The sequence below is a fragment of the Marmota marmota genome, unplaced genomic scaffold (genome assembly GCF_001458135.2).
Source record: "Marmota marmota marmota unplaced genomic scaffold, marMar, whole genome shotgun sequence".
NCBI classification, from domain to species: domain Eukaryota; kingdom Metazoa; phylum Chordata; class Mammalia; order Rodentia; family Sciuridae; genus Marmota; species Marmota marmota.
The window spans coordinates 492,915-513,540 of NW_025999897.1; the positions used below are offsets into that span (position 1 = coordinate 492,915).

The 20,626-nt window shown below is 35.5% G+C and overlaps 1 protein-coding gene across 6 annotated transcripts in view; it reads left to right on the top strand.

Annotated features, from left to right (window-relative positions):
- Positions 1-6: 6 nt before the first annotated feature.
- The window catches only part of Tanc2 (tetratricopeptide repeat, ankyrin repeat and coiled-coil containing 2), a 429,902-nt gene continuing 409,282 nt past the window's right edge, over positions 7-20,626 (top strand). For all 6 annotated transcript variants that reach the window (XM_048798117.1, XM_048798120.1, XM_048798121.1 and 3 more), the window contains exon 1: positions 7-139. The gene's annotated coding sequence lies outside the window, so the exon portion shown is untranslated. The remainder of the gene's footprint in view (positions 140-20,626) is intronic.

Below are 20,626 nucleotides of genomic sequence, written 5' to 3' on the forward strand. Positions count from 1 at the left end.
AGACCCACGGCGGGGCGTCGGAGGGCAGCGAGGTGCTCCGGGGAATCGCGGGCGGCGCGGACGCGCTGCGTGGTTCTCACCAGAGACTTCGGGGTCTGGGGCTTGACCCAGAGGTGCAGCGAGCCCCTCAGAGCGGCAGGTAAGGGACCGGGGAGCCGGGAGAGGAAAGGTCGCTACGGTGACTGGGGCGTTCGCCTCCGACGCCCCAGCTCCAGGGAGAGGGGCGGGGGCAAGAGGGGAGGCAGAGAAATGGGCAGCGAAGTGCCTTGAGTGTCCAAGGTGGGGAAGGATCTTGCCAATGTGGCACTGAGGGGGCCTCCAGATGGGTCCGGGGTGGGCCACTTCGCTGTCACCGAAGGTGTCTTGGAATTTGGTACCTGACAGTCTTTGGATGACGGGGACCAAGATAAGATAGATGCGAGGCAGATTGCTAAACGTGGCAGGGAATGTCGTGCGGAACGAGTTGCCAAATGTGCCCCCAGAATGCAGCATAAAAGTAGTTGTGAAATGTGTCAGGTAAGGCACAGGATGGGCTGGCCTGTGGGGCGTTGAAATTCATGATCGAAGTGATATTAATAATTCCTCTGGGAAAGGAGGTGTAGTACAATAAAAGATTAATAGGGTTCATTGCTAGATATTTTACCACAGGAAATCCAGAGGAGCTATGAGAGTTTTTTGTTTGTTTGTTTGTTTTTGTTTTAAAAATAGGGACAAGTGCCCACGTGAAAGCAAAAAGCAAATTGTGTCTGATTGTGAGATGAGATAGGAAAGAAAAAATAGGGCTAAAATAATGTCAGGGCGCAAGCACTGATACAATTGTATCCTGTCTTCTGTTCCAGGTGTGGGATGTTTAAAATGGTTTTCACAAAACATAAACAATGATAATTAACATTAGGAAGATTTGGTGTCTTTTACTCTCTTCTGTGCTCCTTTCCAGGAAAAGAAAAGGGGGGGGGACCCAAGAAACAAAAAAACCCACAAAACAAACCAAACATCTTGACCATAATTGTGAGTTCAAGATGATTAGGCAAAGGGAATATTTTTCATCTGGGCCCTTGCCTTGATTTTTACACAGGTGAAAATAACTGGAACGAGGAAAACAAAACAATATGGTTGAACAAAAGGGATAAATTTTCAGGCATTTTGAGGGGTTGGAGCCAAAAGCTATTGCAATAGTTAATTACAAAGAATGGCAGTAGTGAAATATTGTTCTGTATTCTGAGTGTTGGGATGGTGAAATAAGAGAATTGAATACTGTAAATTGGCATAAAAAAGCAACAACATGGACACTGTCAGTGGAGTGCTTCTTGCAGTATTTTCCAGGTAGATCATCTTAGGAATGCAAACACACACACACACACACACACACACACACAACAAAACAAAACAAAAAAACATTAAATATTCCTTTTCTCTTCCTTCCTGTCCCCCCACCCATCGACATATACATATATATATATATGAACATATACATATATATGAAATTACTCAGATGCTGCAAAACATTGTGACTTCCATTTAAGAACATCTGGGTTTTGAGAGGATTGTTAGAACATAGCTGGAATTTCAGAAGTAACAAAAGACAGCTAGATGAGCTATTTAATGTAACATGTATACATACAATGTATACTATGAAACAAAAGCAGAAATATCAGGATGTGTTCATTAGGATTAATTATTGATGAGATGTTGGTATATTATAATTCTTATAGAGAAATTGAATTTCTTGCTGAATGTTGTTCTTATTATAGTAATTTGTCAGATAATCTGAAAATTCATACTGATTGGCTTTCTTCTGCTTCCAAATTCAGCCATTGAAGATCATTTGCTTTAAAGACAAAATTGGATTTTCCCTGCTGATTAATTTTGGGTTTTAGTCTTTTCTGTAGATACGTCCCTTACCTTGAGGCTCTGTTGAGGCTAAAGAAGAGATGAGAGGGCCAGAGAAGAATAAAGAGCAGTTCTGTTGGGTCTTCCTGTTTTGTTCTGACTGTAAGCCATATGTACTGCCACCCCCTACTGTCTGTAGGAAGAGGTATTGCAGAGTCCCATTCTTTTCTTGTTATCACTGCCCCCTTGTGTAAGGGAAGAAATGGATAGTTGCACTTTTGGGAACCAGTCCTCTCAGATTGTTTTTTATAGATTGGTTATGTAGATTATTAATTACCTATTCTCTTATGAATTTCAAGGATTTAAACATATTGTTAATCAGTCCTCAGATTTAATGACTATTTTTAATTTAAGTATCTGATTTTAGTCAGTAATTCAAATTGCTAAGAATGTTTTTAGTGTTCAGGAAGGCAGGGTATTGCTACCAGTAGTAATAGTTCACACTTTTTATCACCTACTCTGTGCTTGCCCTGTTGTACATTGTTTTAATCAGTTCCATAATTTTATGAGGTACCCACTGTTATTTTTTTCTTGTAGATGAGAAATTGAAACATAGGTTAAATAACTTGTCCAAGATTATATAGCCAAGAAGTGGAAGAGCTGGGTTTTGTTTCTTTTTTTTCCCTTTAGTTGTAGATGTATTTATTTATTTTTATGTGTACTGAGGATTGAACCTAGTGCTTCATACATGCTAGGCAAGCACTCTTCCACTGAGCTATATCCACAGCACCTAGCTGGGTTTCAATTTAGGAATTCTGGCTCCAGACTCTCTGTTCTTCACCATTACTCTATATTGTCTTTTCACTCAAATTAGTACTGACAAGGAATAATTAAAATGCATGTGCACTCCATAGAATAAAAAGTAAAGATATGGATAAACCTAGTAAAATTCACATAAATGTTAAGCCTATATACAAAATATTATTATTTATAGTATGAACATTCTCTTTAGGAATTTGTTTTTAAATTTATTTGTGGGATTATGAATGGAGGAGTGTCAGTACTTTTTATGTGGTTGAGGAAATATTTGTGAGGGTGTTTGGTTTTGGAAGGAACTTTAGCATAAAAAGTTACTTTGAAGCAGTGTGACAGAAAACACATGATTTCTTTAAAAGCACCAGTAAACCTTTACAGTTAATTTTCTTCAGGAAAATTAAGGAGAAATTTTTATTTCTCTGGCCTCCTCACATTTTTATTATCTTTATTTTAAAAAGTAGTTAGCAAAAATTGATTGGATGGTTGTATATATTTAACTCTTTCACAAACGAATGTTTGCTCAGATTTTTAACACTTAAACATTGTTTTGTAGATATCGACTATATAAGAAATAATATTTGTAGAATAAAATAAACATTATTATTGCTGTGGGTATATACGTGACTGCATGACCAATGTAATTCTGCAACCTGTACACTCAGAAAAATGAGAAATTATATCCCATCTGATTCAAATGTATGATATGTCAAGATCATTGTACTGTCATGTGTAACTAATTGAAACAAATAAAAAAAGAAATAATATTTGTAAAGATGAGTAAGCTATAAAGAATACAGCCAACACTCATCCTTTACCCATTTTAAGAAATCGAACATTACCTCTCACAATTATAATAATTATTTTCTTCTTTTAGCTGAACTGTTGCTGCCAGTCTATTCTATAGAAACCTTTTTATACTGTGAATCATTTGTCTCTTGTAGCCAAACACTTTTATTTTTTCTACATGTTGATATTATGAGAATTCAATATAATCTATTGATTATGGCTAAAATTTATTCAGGATATATGTTTATATACTTAAGTATACTTAATAAGTTGAATGTAGACTTAGACCATACTATGTATTTGTAATGATTGGTAGTTCATTTTAGAATACTTCACTTGTAAAACCTAATTTGATTTTCCAGGTTTATCATACAAATTTACTGCCATTGTTAAACATATTCTTCCCTCTCCTATCATTGATTCTTGACTCTTCCATGCTAGTTCTCCTTTTCCCTGTCTTCTCCATAAGTGCCTTTGTTCTTTTAGTATTTTCTAAATGAGTCTGTATGGATTATTTTAAGGAAAGACATGTAGACTCTAGAAAGGAATGTACTAATCTGGTAGTTCCAAGTGGGGCATATTAGGGCAGTTGATGCCTATTGGATATATGATAGAATAAGTGTACATAAAAGAAATGCATAAAATTCTCTCCTTGTCATATTCCTCTTGCAATAAACTTAAAATTAAATCAGTTACTGATTGGGCATACTTGTTGAATTACATTGGATTACATTTACCCAGAATCACACGTTAGCTGGAATATTTTTGTTGACAGTATCCAGATTTTATTTCAAGGAGCTATAACAAGCTTTTATGCACGACTGTTTACTTTTCTAGTGCTAGTCTGATAAAGGTAACATATATTGGAAGCTAGTTTAATTATTTGGACACTTCTGTTTTCTCTGAATGAACTGATAATTAGCATTGTCATATTTGTTTTATGTGCCTGTAATCATCAAATACTGTTATTATTTGAAGGGAAGATATTACATAAATGTGCTGAATAAAAGAGCTTAGACTTCACTGTAATAATATGAGAATTATTACTTGATTTACTTGAATAGCATCTTTTGTGGTAACTTATCAGATGAAAATTGTTTAAGATTAAAAAAAAAAAAGATGAGTGAGGAGATGTATATATAGTGATGAGTAGTAAGTGTCCCTGAGGAATCTCTTTAAAAAGTCATGGAAATCAGTGTTAAAAGATTAAGAACATAGAGCTGTATTTCTTGACTCAGTGATCCTTTCTCTTTCTTTAGAAGTTATTTTACTTTAAATATTTAAGATTCAAGGTTATGTTAAATGAAGAATAAGAAATTTGTGTCTTGAGTTTTAGAAGGCTAAAGCAGATTGAGGATGCAGTAACTGAAAAATTTCTGGTAGGCACCTTTCTTATTATGAGAAGCTCAAAGTAATTATATTATTTGGAAGCAAATTTATTTTATTAGGTCATTTTATTTTATTTTATTTTATTGTATTGTATTTTTTGCAGTGCTGGGGATTTAATCCAAGGCCTCATGCATGCTAGGCAAGTGCTCTGCCACTGAACTACATTCCCAGTTCAGGTCAGTTTATTTTTAAAAAATCTTCATAAATCTGTAAAAGCTGTTTGCAGATGTTACAGGTGTCAGATAAATTGCTTTCTTAGGGGCCACATGTTACACAGGTATCTTGTAATGTTCAGCTTCTGTTTGCCCTCGAAATAGTTGAAAGTAAACATGACTAAGTTTAAGTGGCAAAAATTAAGTTGGTGTTAGTCATAATCATGGCTTTTCTTTATTCTTTTCTCCACCTCTCAAATGGCTTTCTTTTTTAATCAAAACTTGAGACAGTCTCATGTCAGTTATCTAAAGTAAGCAGTTGTGTTACAGTCAGTAACTTTTTGATGGATTTTTAAAAAATCCATTTGCTTCATAGACACTTTTACTCTTTATGCCAAATTTATGTCCCTTTCTTTCATACATACCTCCACATTGCTGCCAGAGTGAGCTGTTTAAATGGTCAGCTGATAATGTTACTCTTCAGAATCTTTCAGTGGTTTCTCATTACTGAATAGATAAAATGGAAACTCCTTAGCAAACTATGTAAGGTCCTTCATAGTCATTTCCCTGCTTCCTCTTTAGACTCATTACGTGTCATTTTATCTTCAGAGCTGTTCCTCAGTAATTCTGAATTACCTGTGCTTCCTTCAAAATATAATGTTCTCTTACATTTTCATAATTTTTTATATGAAGTCCTCTTTTCGTGAACCATTCCTCTCTTCTCCTTTGTTCTCTGGGCATTTTTTTCTCAACAATTATGGGTTGGACCAAATAGTTAACTTTTTAGTGAAGAAGGTTTGCTTACTCCCTGAGTTGGGCTTGGACATGTTATCCTCTACCTTTGCATCTGGTAATTTTCAACACCAGGATAGTTAGTATATAGTAGTACTCATTATTTATTTATTGAGTAAAGATTATTGACAGTTATATCAGTTATGCCATTGAAACCTCATCTCTCATTGAATTGGAGAAATTCTAGGCATTAGGAGATGGATTTAGAGAAATATGCATATATGCATTTATCTTTGTATAGGTGTGTGTATATACCATCTAAAATATTATTCAGAGTAACTCCTAGACTGTAATTAACAATGACCCTAAAAATAAATCAGGTTTTGTTCTTTTTTATGTTTTCTGGGATGTTAAGAGGAAGATTAAAAGGTTCTCTGCGTCACAACCAACAATAAAAAATTAAAAAAAAAAAGAAAAAAAAAAAAAGGTTCTCTGCGTGAACTTTAGCCTAATTATTTTCTTTGTATATTGCAGGGTTGGCAAACCATGGGCCACATTCAGTCCATTATCTGTTTTGGTATGGCCTGCAAGTTAAGACTGGTTTTTACATTTTTCAATGAAAAACAAAATCAAAACACACCAGACACTAGTATGGCAATATGTAAATCAATGGATGTGTAACTGATGTGATTCTGCAATCTGTATATGGGGTAAAAATGGGAGCTCATAACCCACTTGAATCAAAGTGTGAAATATGATATATCAAGAACTATGTAATGTTTTGAACAGCCAACAATAAAAAATTAAAAAAAAAAAAAAAGAATACTGGAGCTGGGGGTGTGGTTCAGTGGTGGAGGGCCTGCCTGGTATATGCGAGGCACTGGGTTTGATCCTCAGCACCACATAAAAATAAATAAATAAATAAAATAAAGGTATTCTGTCCATCTACAACTAAAATTTTTTTTAAAAAAAGAATACTTTGTGTCATGTGAAAATTACAGGAAATTCAGGTTTCTGTGTGAAACACACACAGTTTTATTGGAACCTAGCCATGCTCATTTGTTTATATATTGACTGTGGCTGTTTGGGGGTACAACAGCAGACTTGAGTAGTTGCCATAGAGACCATATGGCCTGCAAAGCCTAAATATTTACTATTTGGCTCTTTACAGAAAAAGTTTGCTGGTTCTTGGTCTATTACACAGTCTGTGCTCATTAAGTACTTATTGAATATTATGAGCTGTAGCTACACCTTGTCCTTTGAAGGCTTTTGCAGGGAATAATTGCATTTATTTATTAAGAGAAAATTGGTCACCTTGCCTTAGTATAGATTTATCTGACAGACCCCTATTGAGCCCCGTGATGATACAATACTCTTATTATGTCTACCTCTGAAGAATTCAGTTTCTGACAAAGTGTGTTATTAGATTCTATTCCTTTTTCAAAGAAGTATCCCATGTAAGAGGTTTGGAGCACAGCATGTAAGAACATTTTTCTTTAGTCAAATTTCAGTCTATCACGTATTTTGCACAAAAAACGTTTTTGTTATACTTTTATATACCTGGATTTTGTATATTAGCTTGTTACACAGATACTATGTGTAAAGTATGAGTTGTTGGAGTACTTATGTTGGAAAAATTGGGGGATTTTTATGGAGTATATTAACATATTCACTCACTTGATATACCTATTAGGTACAAATTTTGTTGTATTTGACTTGAGGGTGAAAATTTTCTTCCATAAATAAAAGCTAAAATTGAATTCAGAATTTTATGTTCTAAGTATTTCTTCTACTTTGGGGGAAATATAGTTTTAAAAATTATGTAGTATAGTATTATTATTTTCTACTTTTCTAAAGTTTTACTAGCCAGTGTTGATAAGTTTTACTGTTTTCTTTATTTGGCAAAGATGTTTTGAGAAGGAATGTAATGACTTATATGTTCATTTATAAACATCAGCAAGTATTACAGACATAAAATTCACAAGGAAAAACACATATAAACAGTAATAATGGAAAATTAGTTATTTCACATGCATCCTTAGACCAGGTAGCCATGCTTATTACTTCCTTTTCTTAAATACCATCTAGCATTGTCTTACAATGACATATTTGATCACAAAGATTGACAACAAGAAGAAATACGGCACCAGTTTTTTATTGCCATGGAATCCCCTTTTCTCCACCTATAGGTCAGTTTTTTAAGTAGATTACATTTATGAAACTTGGAGATGAGAGTGGGTGTGTAGATATTGTGATTTAGTCATTTTAGGTTTGGAGAATCTGCTTCAGATCTCAGTAAATATCCTCTACCTAAATGAAGGCAATCTCTTCTTAGCCCTTTGTTCTTAATCTTGTACTGGGAAGGGGGAGTGTCTCACAATTTCTAGCTCTGGTTGCTGAAATTTGATAAGGCAAAGCTAATCAGCTATGGATGCTTGAGAGAGATTTGTTGTATTATAGAATTCTATTTCTGTTCAAATTCCATGGAATCCTGTTAGGGTCCCTAAGATTATGAATTAGGGTGAAAGAAGGTAATTAGCTTTTGTGGACCCATGGAATCAAGACTTACTAAAGCACATAAACAAATAACCAAACAACCACATATATACCAATCCTGCTTCAGCATCAGTATCTAAGCTCTTTCTTTTTAGAGTTTTAAGAAGACAGACTTCCTTTGGAAGTTGTTATTCAGACATTCCTATATTATAGAATGCCAATACTGTGTTCAGTCGTAAGAAGCTTTGAGTTTCTATAAAGTGGAGACCAATGAATGAAAAAATATATGTATATCACACTTTCTTTATCCATTCATCTATGAAGGACACCTATAGGTTGGTTCCATAGTTTAGCTATTGTGAATTGAGCTGCTATAAACATTGACATGGCTGCATTACTGTAGTATGCTGATTTTAAGTCCTTTGGGTATAGACCAAGGAGTGGGATAGCTGGGTCAAATGGTGGATTCATTCCCAGTTTTCTGAGGTATCTACATGCTGCTTTCCATAATAGTTGCACCAATTTGCAGTCCCACCAGCAATGTATGAGTGTACTTTTTCCCCACATTCTTTCCAACATTTCTTGTTGCCTGTATTCTTGATGATTGCCATTCTGACAGGAGCAAGATGAAATCTCAGTATAGTTTTGATTTGCATTTCTCTAGAGAAATTGCTAGAGATGTTGAACACTTTTTCATATATTTGTTGATTGATTGTCTTCTTATGTGAAGTGTATGCTCAGTTCCTTAGCCCATTTATTGATTGGGTTATTTATTTTTTTGGTGTTTTGAATTCTTTATATATCTGGAAATTAATGCTTTATCGGAGGTGCATGTGGTAAAGATTTTCTTCCAGTCTAGGCTCTCTCCTCATGTTATTGTTTCCTTTGCTGAGAAGAAGCTTTTAAATTTGAATCTATCCCATATTGGTCATGCAGTCACATATATACATGAAGTAATAATATCCGTTTCATTCTACTGTCTCTCCTATCCCCTCATCCCCTCCCCTCCCTTCATTTCCCTCTACCTAATCTAAGGTAACAACATTCTTCTCTAGTGCCCCTGCTGTATTGTGAATTAACTTTGGGATATTAGAAAAAATATTCGGCTTTTGGTTTTTTGGATTGGCTTATTTCGCTTAGCATGATATTCTCCATGATCAATATGATTCTACAACATGTACACTTAGAAAAATGAGAAATTATATCCCATCTATGTATGATATATCAGAGTGCATAAATGCATTCTACTGTCATGTATAAGTAAAGAAAAAATAAAAAAGTTTAAAAAAGAGAAGACCAATTGTATAATAGAAAAAACATGAATGTATGAATTTTGAATCATAAAAATGGGTTTGAATTACTGCTGTCACTTATTTATTGTGAAGGGCCAGAAACTTATCTTGCAGGGTTTTCATGATGATGAAATGACAATTAGTACTTAATAAATGATGATTTTTTTATTAGACTTTGAATTGTGTTCTAGATTTCTCTTTTTTGATGTGTGCTTCACCCAACACTGCCTCATGATTTTTTACTGGTATTGTCAGTCCAGCTTTTCTTTCTTATTTTTTTCTCCTTTCAGCATTGCAAGGCATTTATAAAACCCATGGTAGTTTGAGTACTGATTTATTTGTATCCTCAAATTTTCTCTTATGAAAGATTTGATAAGAGAAGAGCTTAGAAAGTCTTTTAATAACCGTAAACTTAAAATCCAGACACTGTTTGACAAATTCCTGTTTTGTATTATTTTTCCCCAGTAATAGGGATTGAACACTTTAATGAGTATTTTTCAATGTTTTTCTCTTTTCTCAAGAGCATATAATCATATATACACACATATACAGTTGTTTTTAGTTACATTGGGGATCATATTATTTACATTGCTTAGTAACTTGCATTATTCACTTAAAAGTATATCATGACTTTTAATTAATTTTGAAAAGCTGAATATATCAAAGCATACTTCACCATAATTTATTCTGTTCCTACCTAAATGATGGATGTTGATTTTTTTTATTATTTTAAGCATTATTCCAGTCTTATGACCAGAGAAGCAAACATTCTAAATTAAATATTAGCAAAATAAATTCAGCAGTATATTTAAAAGATAAGATCATGATACAGCAGGTTTATTCCAAGGAGACAGGAGCATTAAAATGGTAATATTTTATTGACCAAATTTTAAGATTAAAATTATTATTATTACTCTCTTTTAGGGATAGTTGAGGGATGTTGTATTGGTATTTGTTCAAAATGGCATTAGGAGATTGCCCACCCCTGTGAACAGCAGTCTAAAATTTGCATGGTTCTTTGATCCTCAAAGTTGATAGACAAAAGTCTTTTATTTTGGAATCTTTTGCTGGGGGGGACTTTGTGGACCCTTGTACATTGTCTTGTCCTCACTACTGGCCTTTAGTTGCCAAAACCTGGTACTATGGACAGTATAGATTTTACCATATTTCCAGAGACTGTGATAGATGATACAGGTGACGTTCAATTTAGGACTTGTACCTTTTAAGATATTGTGTTTGATTGCTTTGGACTTAATGAGCACCTTGTTGGCCTCCTTAGAGATTCTTCCTTGTTGCCTTGGAAATGTTGGCCTGAACCTTTTTTTTTAACATGTTTTTTTATTTGTATATGGACACAATATCTTTGTTTTATTCATTTCATTCATTCATTCATTCATTTATGTGGTGCTGAGGATTCAATCCAGTGCCTCATGCATGTGAGGCAAGTGCTCAACAACTGAGCTACATCCCCAGCCTTGAATCTCTTGAGGTCTTTCTTGTTGTGCTTCTTGGCAAAATTATGTGTTCTTTATAATATGAGTATCTGAAACCATTTCTATTCCCTTTCCAGGATGAGTCATATTCGAACCCAGTGCCTCATACATGCAAGGCAAGTGATCTACCACTGAACTACAACCCCAGCCCCCCCCCCTTTTTTTTAATCTTTTAGAATGTGGCTGAGTTCAGGAAATCTTTTTCTAACTTCACAGAACTTTTTTTCCTTTGGTTTTTCTGTAGTATTAAAAAATATCATGGCTTGCTTTCTGAGATTCCCTAACCTTATTCACTAGTGGGGTCAGAACCTTCTCTTTTCTTCATCTCTTCTTTCTGACCCTGATTTTCACCCCTCCGTGACCTTGGATTCCTTTCCCTGTGCCTTCTGGGGCTCACCGTCAGTCACCTGCAAAACTCCCTTTATTTTTTAATCTCTTCTCTAAACAATACCTTTATAGCTTGCTCTAACTGAAAACCTAACTCTTCCAAAGGGTACTTCTTTCCTTATAGAGTTTTTTTAGTGGTGGCTTCTCCTACTGAGAACAAAGATGGTCTTTTTGCTTCTCATTGCTATGTCTAGACTACTTCTGGGCTCATTCTCACTTTTGTAATTATTGGTGACTTCAGTATCCATATAGATTATCCTTCTGATACTCTGGCTTCTTGACTTCTTCTCTTCCAGCAATCCTATCTTCTCTCTTAGCCATTTATTTCTACATATATCATAGGCAGATGTTTTTAAACCCTTGGTATATCTGCATTATCTGAGGGGCTTTGAAAAACCATAGGTGCCTAGAACCCATTTCTATAGATTCTGATTTGGTTCCTCTGAGATGTAGCCCAGGATGTTATTTTAAACATATTTTCAAGGTGACTCAAATGGACAGCAAGGATTGAGAGCCACTGCCTCAGAACATTTTATTATGAATAATCACAACTTTCTATAATATTAATGTCTGACATTTTACTCTCCAACTACCATTTTGTATTTTTCAGGTTTACTTCTAGTACCCAACAACCTTAATTCTTTGACCTCATTGGGACTTTTCATTTACCACATCTTCTGTTCCACAATATCTTCATATCCTTTCTTCCTTTTTTACCGCTGACTTCCCATATTCTGCCATTGCAATTGCTTTTTTGAATCTATTCTCAATCCCTCTGACCTCTCTCTCTTGGTTGCTCCTGTCTGGCAAAATAGCACTGGTTACTCTCAGCTCAGTTTTGTACCACATACTTGTGGGAGAACATGATTGGAACAAAGCAACTATGTGAACTTTAAATTCTTGCCTGTTTACCCAACAAGTTTAAATTCATTGTTTAGTGTATTGCCTGGATATCCCGCTATATTACTCTGATTCTTTCACCCTCCCATTTGCTTAGATGATTTTATCTTTTCCTTGCACTCAGAATTTTAAAGTGTTTCCTTTTCCATCCTCCCTCTCAGCTGGTGACCTTGTTTTCGCTTTCACCAAGAAAAGAAACAATCTTCATATCACCTGCATCTTTACCAGTGTTACTATGAATTAATTAACTGTCTTTTCCTCTATTAAAATCGATTCCCTTCAGTTTTCCCTTAGAGTCCATCCGTTCTCACTTTCTCAAGGATGTTATTCCTGTAATTCTTTTTTCTATTTTCTAGATCACTGTCAACAGAATAAAAACATACTGCAATTATTTTATTTAAAAGAATCCCTCTCTTGAACTTCTTCCAGCTATTACCCTATATCCTTTTCTTATTTATACTAGATACTACAAGACTAGTTATCTTTGTTTACTTTGTCCAGTTCTCTCCCTCCCTCTTTTCCTCCCTCTTTTACACCTTTATTGATGTGTAATTTACATATACAAAATTCACCCATTGTAAACGTACAGTTTATTGATTTTTGGCAAATGTATACGTTGTGTAGCCATCACCACAATCCAATTTTTGAATGATTCTATTACCCTAGAAAATTGCTTTTAGTCAACCTCCATTTCCAGCCCCAGCCCTAGGCAAGCACTGATTTACTTTTGTTTTTAAAGGTCTTTGGACATTTATGTAAATGTAATCATATAGTTTGTAGTTTTGTTTTGTTTTGTAATTTTCAGTCTTTTGCTTCTGGCTTCTTAGCATGTGTTTTTAGCTTAATCTATGTTATGTATTAGTATTTATGTATTACTTATGTATTAATTTTTAATTATGTATTATCCTTTTTATTGCTAAATATTATTCCATTGTTTGTATCACATTTTGTTTATCCATTCACAGAATAGACATTTGAATTTTTTCTGGTATTTGGCTTATATGATTAATGCTACTATGAATATTCATGCACAAGCTTTGATGTGGAAAATGTTTTAATTTCTGTTGAGTAGATTCCTGGGAGCAGAATTCTTGGGCTCATGATCCATTTTGAGTTTAATTTTTGATATGAGATAATGATCTAAATTTGCTTTCAGTACATACAGATATCTCGTTGCCCCAACACCATTTGTTGAAAAGACTGTCCTTTTTTCCATTGAATTGCCTTGGCATCTTCATTGAAAATCAAAACCTGGGGTACATGGAGGGATTATTCTCTTGTGAATGTTTTACCACACGGAACTTCCTGTTAATCTCTTCTCTTTAGTTCTCTTCTTTCTCCAGATAGGCCCTCATGATAGTGGAAATGCTGGGTCTCTCTTTCCTCTTCCCACTGAGATGGCTACTATAACTGAGATTGTGAAAAATCAAGTTAAGTCCTTTTTGGCCATGGTAACAAAGCTGCTGGTTTTCAAGGCCTGCTCCACTGAGGTTGAACTGCATTTTTGAGGGATGGAGAGTAGGAAAGTAGTCCTAGGCAAATACGCCATAGACTTGTTCTTCTCCAGAGTTAAGTTGTTTTTATGAATAAACATTTGTTGCTTATGGTTCATTTTGAGTGCTGAAAAATCAGATTTCCATTCTGTTTTGAACTATTCTAGTCAGGCTTCCTCTTCTATCACTCCACTGAAACTGCTTGTTATGGTCATCAGTGGCTTTCAAATGGCTCCATCCAATGGTCATTTCTTAGTCTTTGTCTTACTTGACCTATTAGCACTGTTTGATACTCTCTCCCCATGAAGTCCTGGCTTTCAGGGGGAAAGGATGCTTTATCTTGGTTGTTCCATGTCATTGTATGCTCCATGTTAGTGAATTTCTTTCACTGATTCCTCTTCATCTTCACAACTATAAAAGTTTGGGGGGTGTTCCAGGGATTTTTTTCTCTTCTGAGGACATTGCTTTCCCTGCTGCCCTCTCAAGTTATGCATTTTCTTCCCTTCTCCACTTCCTATATTTCTTAGATCACTGGACCTGGAGAAAGTACATGCTCTCTTTAAACCCCATTTATAGCTTTCAGATCACTCTGTTGTTTCTTCTCTAAAATTCTCTGGCTTTGAATCTCATGTCATCAGATTGTGTTATTTATAGATGCTTATTATTGCTATTGACTGTATACTTCTTGGTTCATTCCATGCAATGATTTTTTTGTACTTACTATTTGGAGTTAGATCAGACTTCACAAGTTAAAGGTACAGTTCTCCATAAGATTTTCCACTCCAAATACCAGTTGTAAGCATAGAAGTTCCCAGAGCCACTGTTGTAGTCAGATTTTTCACTGCTGTGAGTACAAGATCTGACAAGAACAATTTTAGAGGAGGGAAAGTTTATTTTGCGGCTCATGGTTTCAGAAGTCTCAGTTCATTGACAGCCAGCTCCATTCCTCAGGGCTCAATGTGAGGCAGAGCATCATGGCGGAAGAGTGTGGTGGAGGAAAGTGGCTCATATGAAGGATGATAGAAAGCAGAGAGAGACTAAACTCAGCTCACCAAAAATATATATCCCAAAAGCAGGGGCCCAGGGACCCTTTCCTCTAGCCACAACCTAGCAGTTTACATACAGTTACCACTCAGTTAACTCTTGTCAGGGGATTAATTCACCAGTTGTGTTAAGGCTCTCAAAATTCAATCATTTCCTTTCTGAATGGTCTTGCATTGTCTCACATGTGAGTGTTTGCGGGATACCTAATATCTAAATCATAACAGCCATCTTCATTTTTTACCAACTTGCTATAAATTTGGGTGTTCTTCCTACCCTTCAGATGTAGTAATTCCTGAGAACAACTCATAGAAGTCAGGAAAGCACTGTAGTTAAGAATATGGTTTTATTGTTGTATCTAGGATGCAAATCAGAATTAGCCAAAAGAAGAGACATACATGGCTGGGAGGCTTCCAAATGGGAAGATTTTGTTGTCCTTTCCCCAGCGACTTAGGAAGTATTACCATCCTGGCATACTGATGTGTAACATAACAGTATATGCAGAGTATTGCCAACCAGGGAAGCTCATCCTAGTCTCAGTGCCCAAAGTTTTTATTGGAGTTTCATTAGGCATGATTGATTGAATTATCAACTACAAATTAAACTCGGTCTCTAACCCACCTCCTTACTCTAGTCAGTTGATGTAACTTGGTTCTAAGTCCCAACCCTCTAATCACATGGTTGGTTTTTCTGGCATTGCCATCCCCCATTCTGAGTCATTTCATTGCCACAAACTATCTAGGAGCCCACCATGAGTTTCATCCATGAATACAAAAGATATTCTTGTTATTTAGGAAATTACTAGGATTTATAGACTACCTCCCAGGAGTTTGGGGCTGGGGGAGGTTAGCCACATTTTTTTATTACCCAGGATTCTTTCTCCTCTTTTTGTTAGTTCCCTTGTCTTTCACCACTTCTATGTCTAATCTTAATTCTTGGTAATTTCAATAATGTAGATTTTTTTTTCAACATTTCAATTTTTCAGCCTTTTGAATTTGTCATCTTCAATGATCTTGACTGCCAACTTACCTCAGTCAATCCTTCTCGTGGTCATACCCTTGATCTTGACTAGTAACTGCAGAATCTCTATAATTTTAGTTTTACATATTCCACTCATTGACAATTTTTCTGACTTTCTCCTTTTAGTACTCTGGCTCTCATAATCCTTTAACCCCCACAAGGACCTCTAGTTCATTGATTGATTTGACTACCATTTCACACTCTCTTACCTTCTCAAATAGCCTTACTCCCTTCCCTACTCAATATAAATCAATCATAATTATCCCTGCACATAACATTGACAGGGTGTCCCCTGCTCCCTGCTGGAGAGTGAACCAGAGCCTTGCACATGTGAGGCAAGCACTGTACCACTGAGCTAAACCCCTAGTCTTAACATTTCCTCTTTCTTGATTCATTGTCCTTACTGAGCCAAAACCACATTTCCGGTTCAGTTCAACTTTCCACTTTCTCTACGCCAGCACCCATGGAGCTGAATGTAGTTAGTAAAGCATACAACTTCACTGAGTGGTTTCATTTTAAATTCATGACTACAAACCTCAAGTGGGACCCTAATCCTGCCAGGTGCATGTATCCTTAGTCTAAGAGGTGGGAGAGAGGGTGGATGATTATTTCACACTTTTCCCTCTCATATCTCTAATACTTCTTTCCATTCTTTTTCTTAGCTAATGACTTTTTCTACTCTCCTGAAAAAATTGAAGACAACTTCCATAGAATCCTATAATCACATCTGTCCCTCTCCTAGCCTTTGCATCCACATATTCTGACAGTTACCAAGAACTATGTATACTTCTTTCTATAAGCAACCCTTCTATTTGTGCATTAGATCTACTCTTGTCTACTCAAGAACATTGCTTTTTCATTCTTTTCTTTCCCATTTCTAAGTTATACTCATTTCTGACTAAGTTATCCTCATCAGCATTCAAACGCGTCATTTTTCTCAAGTTAAAAAGTTTTCTTACCTGGGTATGTGGTGTATACCTGTAATCCCAGCATCCTGGGAGACTGAGGCAGGAGGATTGTGAGTTCAAAACCAGCCTCAGAAATTTAGCGAGGCCCTTGTCTTAGTCAGACCCTATCTCAAAAAAAATATAAAAGGGGTGTGGATGTGGCTCAGTGGTTAAGTACCCCTGGGTTCAATCCATGGTACAATAAATAAATAAATAAACAAACAAACAAATAAATAAATAAACTCACTTCTGCCTCTACCATCCAATTTCTGTGTTCTGTGTTTGTAGTAAACCCTTAAAAAATTGTTTATAATCTTCTGTCCTGTTTCCACCCTCCCCCATCTTTTCTTTGCAATGTTGCGGATTGAACCCAAGGCCTCATAGATGATAGGCCAAGTATTCTACCACTAAGCTACATTTACAGCCTTTTTTATTATCTCTTGAGACAGGGTCTCATTGACCCAACTGGCCTTGAATTTGGAATCCTACTATCTTGATTTCCCCATTAGCAGGGATATATGTGTGTGCCACTATGCCTGGCAGCCCCCCATTTAAAAAGAAATCTTGTTATTTTGAAATGAAAACATACAAGAAAGTTGTGAAAATGGTACCAGAAAATCTCTTTCATGCATATTCACCAGTTGTTAAAATTTTATGACATGTACATTACGATTCTGCTTATGTGCATTTTTCTTTGAATCATTTCAGAGTGAGTACTAGTCAACATATATCTGCACCTAAATACTCACTATTTCTTTCTTAAGAATGAGGACATTCTCAATCAATTAAAAAAATCAGGAAATTTAACATTTATACAATGGTATTGTCTAGTCTGTACTTCATGTTCAAAGCTTGTCTCTTTCCTCAATGTGTTAAACAGCATTTTCAGCATTTGTAATGGATTCATTACAATATTATGCATAAGTATTTTTGGGGGGATTTAGTATTCTTTAGGAGCAATTCTTAGCCTCTCTTGTGGCTTTTGGCATTGACACTTTGAAGGGTATAGTCATTTTATAGTCTCTTTTGTCTTTTTCCTCAGGTCATGCATTTTAGGGACCCGAATACTACATAAGTGATGTATGTCCTTCTTAGTGCATCCTATTAGGAAGCATCTGATTTCCAATTTAACCCATGGCTGGTAATGTTAACTTTGATTATTTGGTTAGGATGTTTTTTTTTTTTCAGGTTCTCCACTGTAAAATTGCTATTTTCTTTTTGAAGTATATAAGTAATTCATGGGATAGATTTTGAAATTATATAAATCTGTTGTTCATCAAAATTTCATTCACCAGTTTTCACATGTTAATAATTCTTATCAATTATTAGTAGGATGATTGCAAACTGATGGTTCTCTAACTCAGCTATTTTGTCTGTATTTATTAATTGATCTTCTACTATAAAAGCCAGCCAAGCTTCCCTGACTCCTTTCCTTATTTAACAGTGTGAACTCAATAAGTTGATTTTGTTCAGTGGGTTATGATCAATTTCTAAAGTTTATTTGAAGTTCTGATTGTCCCCAATTTGGCCAGTGGGACAACTGCGTGGTTTGATATATCATGAGCATTATTTTAAGCACTTCCTAACTTTCTGGAACAACATATGATGCTCCAGGCCTATCTGGAATAGTATAATTGGATATATCTCTCTTGGATTCCTTTTTTTCCCTTTTAATTGAGGTATGATTTACATGGATTCAAATATAGACATATTAATATTTAGTTATTAATGAGTTTTGATAGTTGTATACACAGTCTGTCATTTACTACCTCAAACAAGATGTAAAACCTATCATCTAAGAAAGTTTCCTCATGCTTTTTTTTTTAATCCAACTCCTCCCGCCCCACCACTCAAAAGGCAACCCTTTATTTTCTACTATCATAGATTAGTTTTGCTTGTTCTTCGATTTCACGTACATGAATCATACATTAAGTATTTAATCATACATGAATCATACACTGGATATAGATAGCTCAGTGGTAAAACACTTGCCTAGTATGTGTGAGTACCTGGGTTTGGTACCTTCTACTCCTCATTCCCCAAAAATATTTATTAGTTTTGGTTTCTGTATCAGTTTTAATCCAGTCATGAAAGAGAAACTATATAATGATTTAAATAGGGATCACTAAATATGAAGAATTATCAACTATAAAAGGAATTGGAGTAATGAGGGACTGGCAATTAAGAGGGAAAGAGGATATAGGAATAGCAAATAGAAGAAGCACTGTTCTTATACTGAGATAGAATGCTCAAGGAAGAGTGCACCTCCAGCCCCTGGATGACATCCAGGCATTGTTGGAAACGTCTGGCCATGGCTCACTGAAGGGCAGAGAAATAGCTTTTTGGTACCATCCCAGAAAAAGTTTTTTGAAAACTTGCAAGAAGCCACCTTGACAAGGAAAACCATTGGAATAGATGTCTTACCAAAGGTGCCCCATTATAAAACCACTAGAAGGGTGGTGCAGGCAGTGGGGAGTAGGTCCTTACTGCTGGGTACTTCTGGCTATCATGCAGTACAGGAACAGAACACTGGAGGAGCTGCACATTGCTGTAGTAAGCAGCTTGATGCTTCCTGTGCTGCAGGAACCAAGTGCTGGAGAAGCCATATGCGCTTGCACCCAGAAAAAAAACCCTTTCTTTAGTGCCTCCTAAAGATTTCTCTAGTACCTCCTACTCATGAAGCCTAGTATTGTGACAGATGGCAAAGAAAAATTATTTAAAGGGCTCAGAGCAGGCAAAAAGAATGGAGTTGAGAGTCAATAAGGTGATCTTTAGCTCAGATCACTGTTCTTCTTTTGAACCTAAATTTTAATTGTATGGTAGCAATTTTGTATAAAAGAATGGTAGAGGCTGAGGTAAACCCTTCTGTCCAGTAACTAGATGGAGTGTGAGACCAAATCAGTCTGATTTGGTTTTAGGCTTTGTTCTAGTTTTGGTGTATTTTAGCCCACCATTGACTTCAGATATTCTGAGGATGGTCAGAACTGTTTCATCAGAAGGGCTTGGTGTCTCCCCTGGCTCTAGCCAATATCCTAGATTTCTAAAATAAGGACAGTTTTCTCTGCTAACACTGGCTGCCAAGTGTTTTTAGTTTATCTTCCCTATATCCATTCTTCTAGAAATTAGCATATATGTGTATATTTTTATTTCCTTTTAATTCATACAGAAAAGGTAGCATACCATAATATTCTTTTTCATTTTTCCTTTTCACTTAACAACATATCATGCAAATCATTTTATATTACTTCATAGAGATCTGTTTTTATTATTTTATAATTACATAGTACTCCATAGTATCCATGTGCCATGATTAATTCAGTTAGTTGGTCTTCTATACTTAGGCACATTCCTGTGGTTTCCAGTGTGTTGCAATAAAAAATACTGTAATGAATAATCTTTTGTGTATACAGTTTCATGTTGTTGGAGTCCCTTCTCTCTTGAATCTCTTCCAGTTAGAATTTTTCCTTCATTATTCCAGTAAAACTACTTTTATAAAGAACTTTAGTGACTTCCATGTTGATATATTCAGTAGTAAGTTCTAAGTCCTTTTCTCATGTGAACTCAGTCTACATTCATTCCCCTAATATTCTCTCAGTCTTATATCTTTTTTTTTAAAATTTTTTTATTGTTGGTTGTTCAAAACATTACATAGTTCTTGATATATCATATTTCACACTTTGATTCAAGTGGGTTATGAACTCCCATTTTTACCCCGTATACAAATTGCAGAATCACATCAGTTACACATCCATTGATTTACATATTGCCATACTAGTGTCTGTTGTATTCTGCTGCCTTTCCTATCCTCTACTATCCCCCCTCCCCTCCCCTCCCCTCTTCTCTCTCTACCCC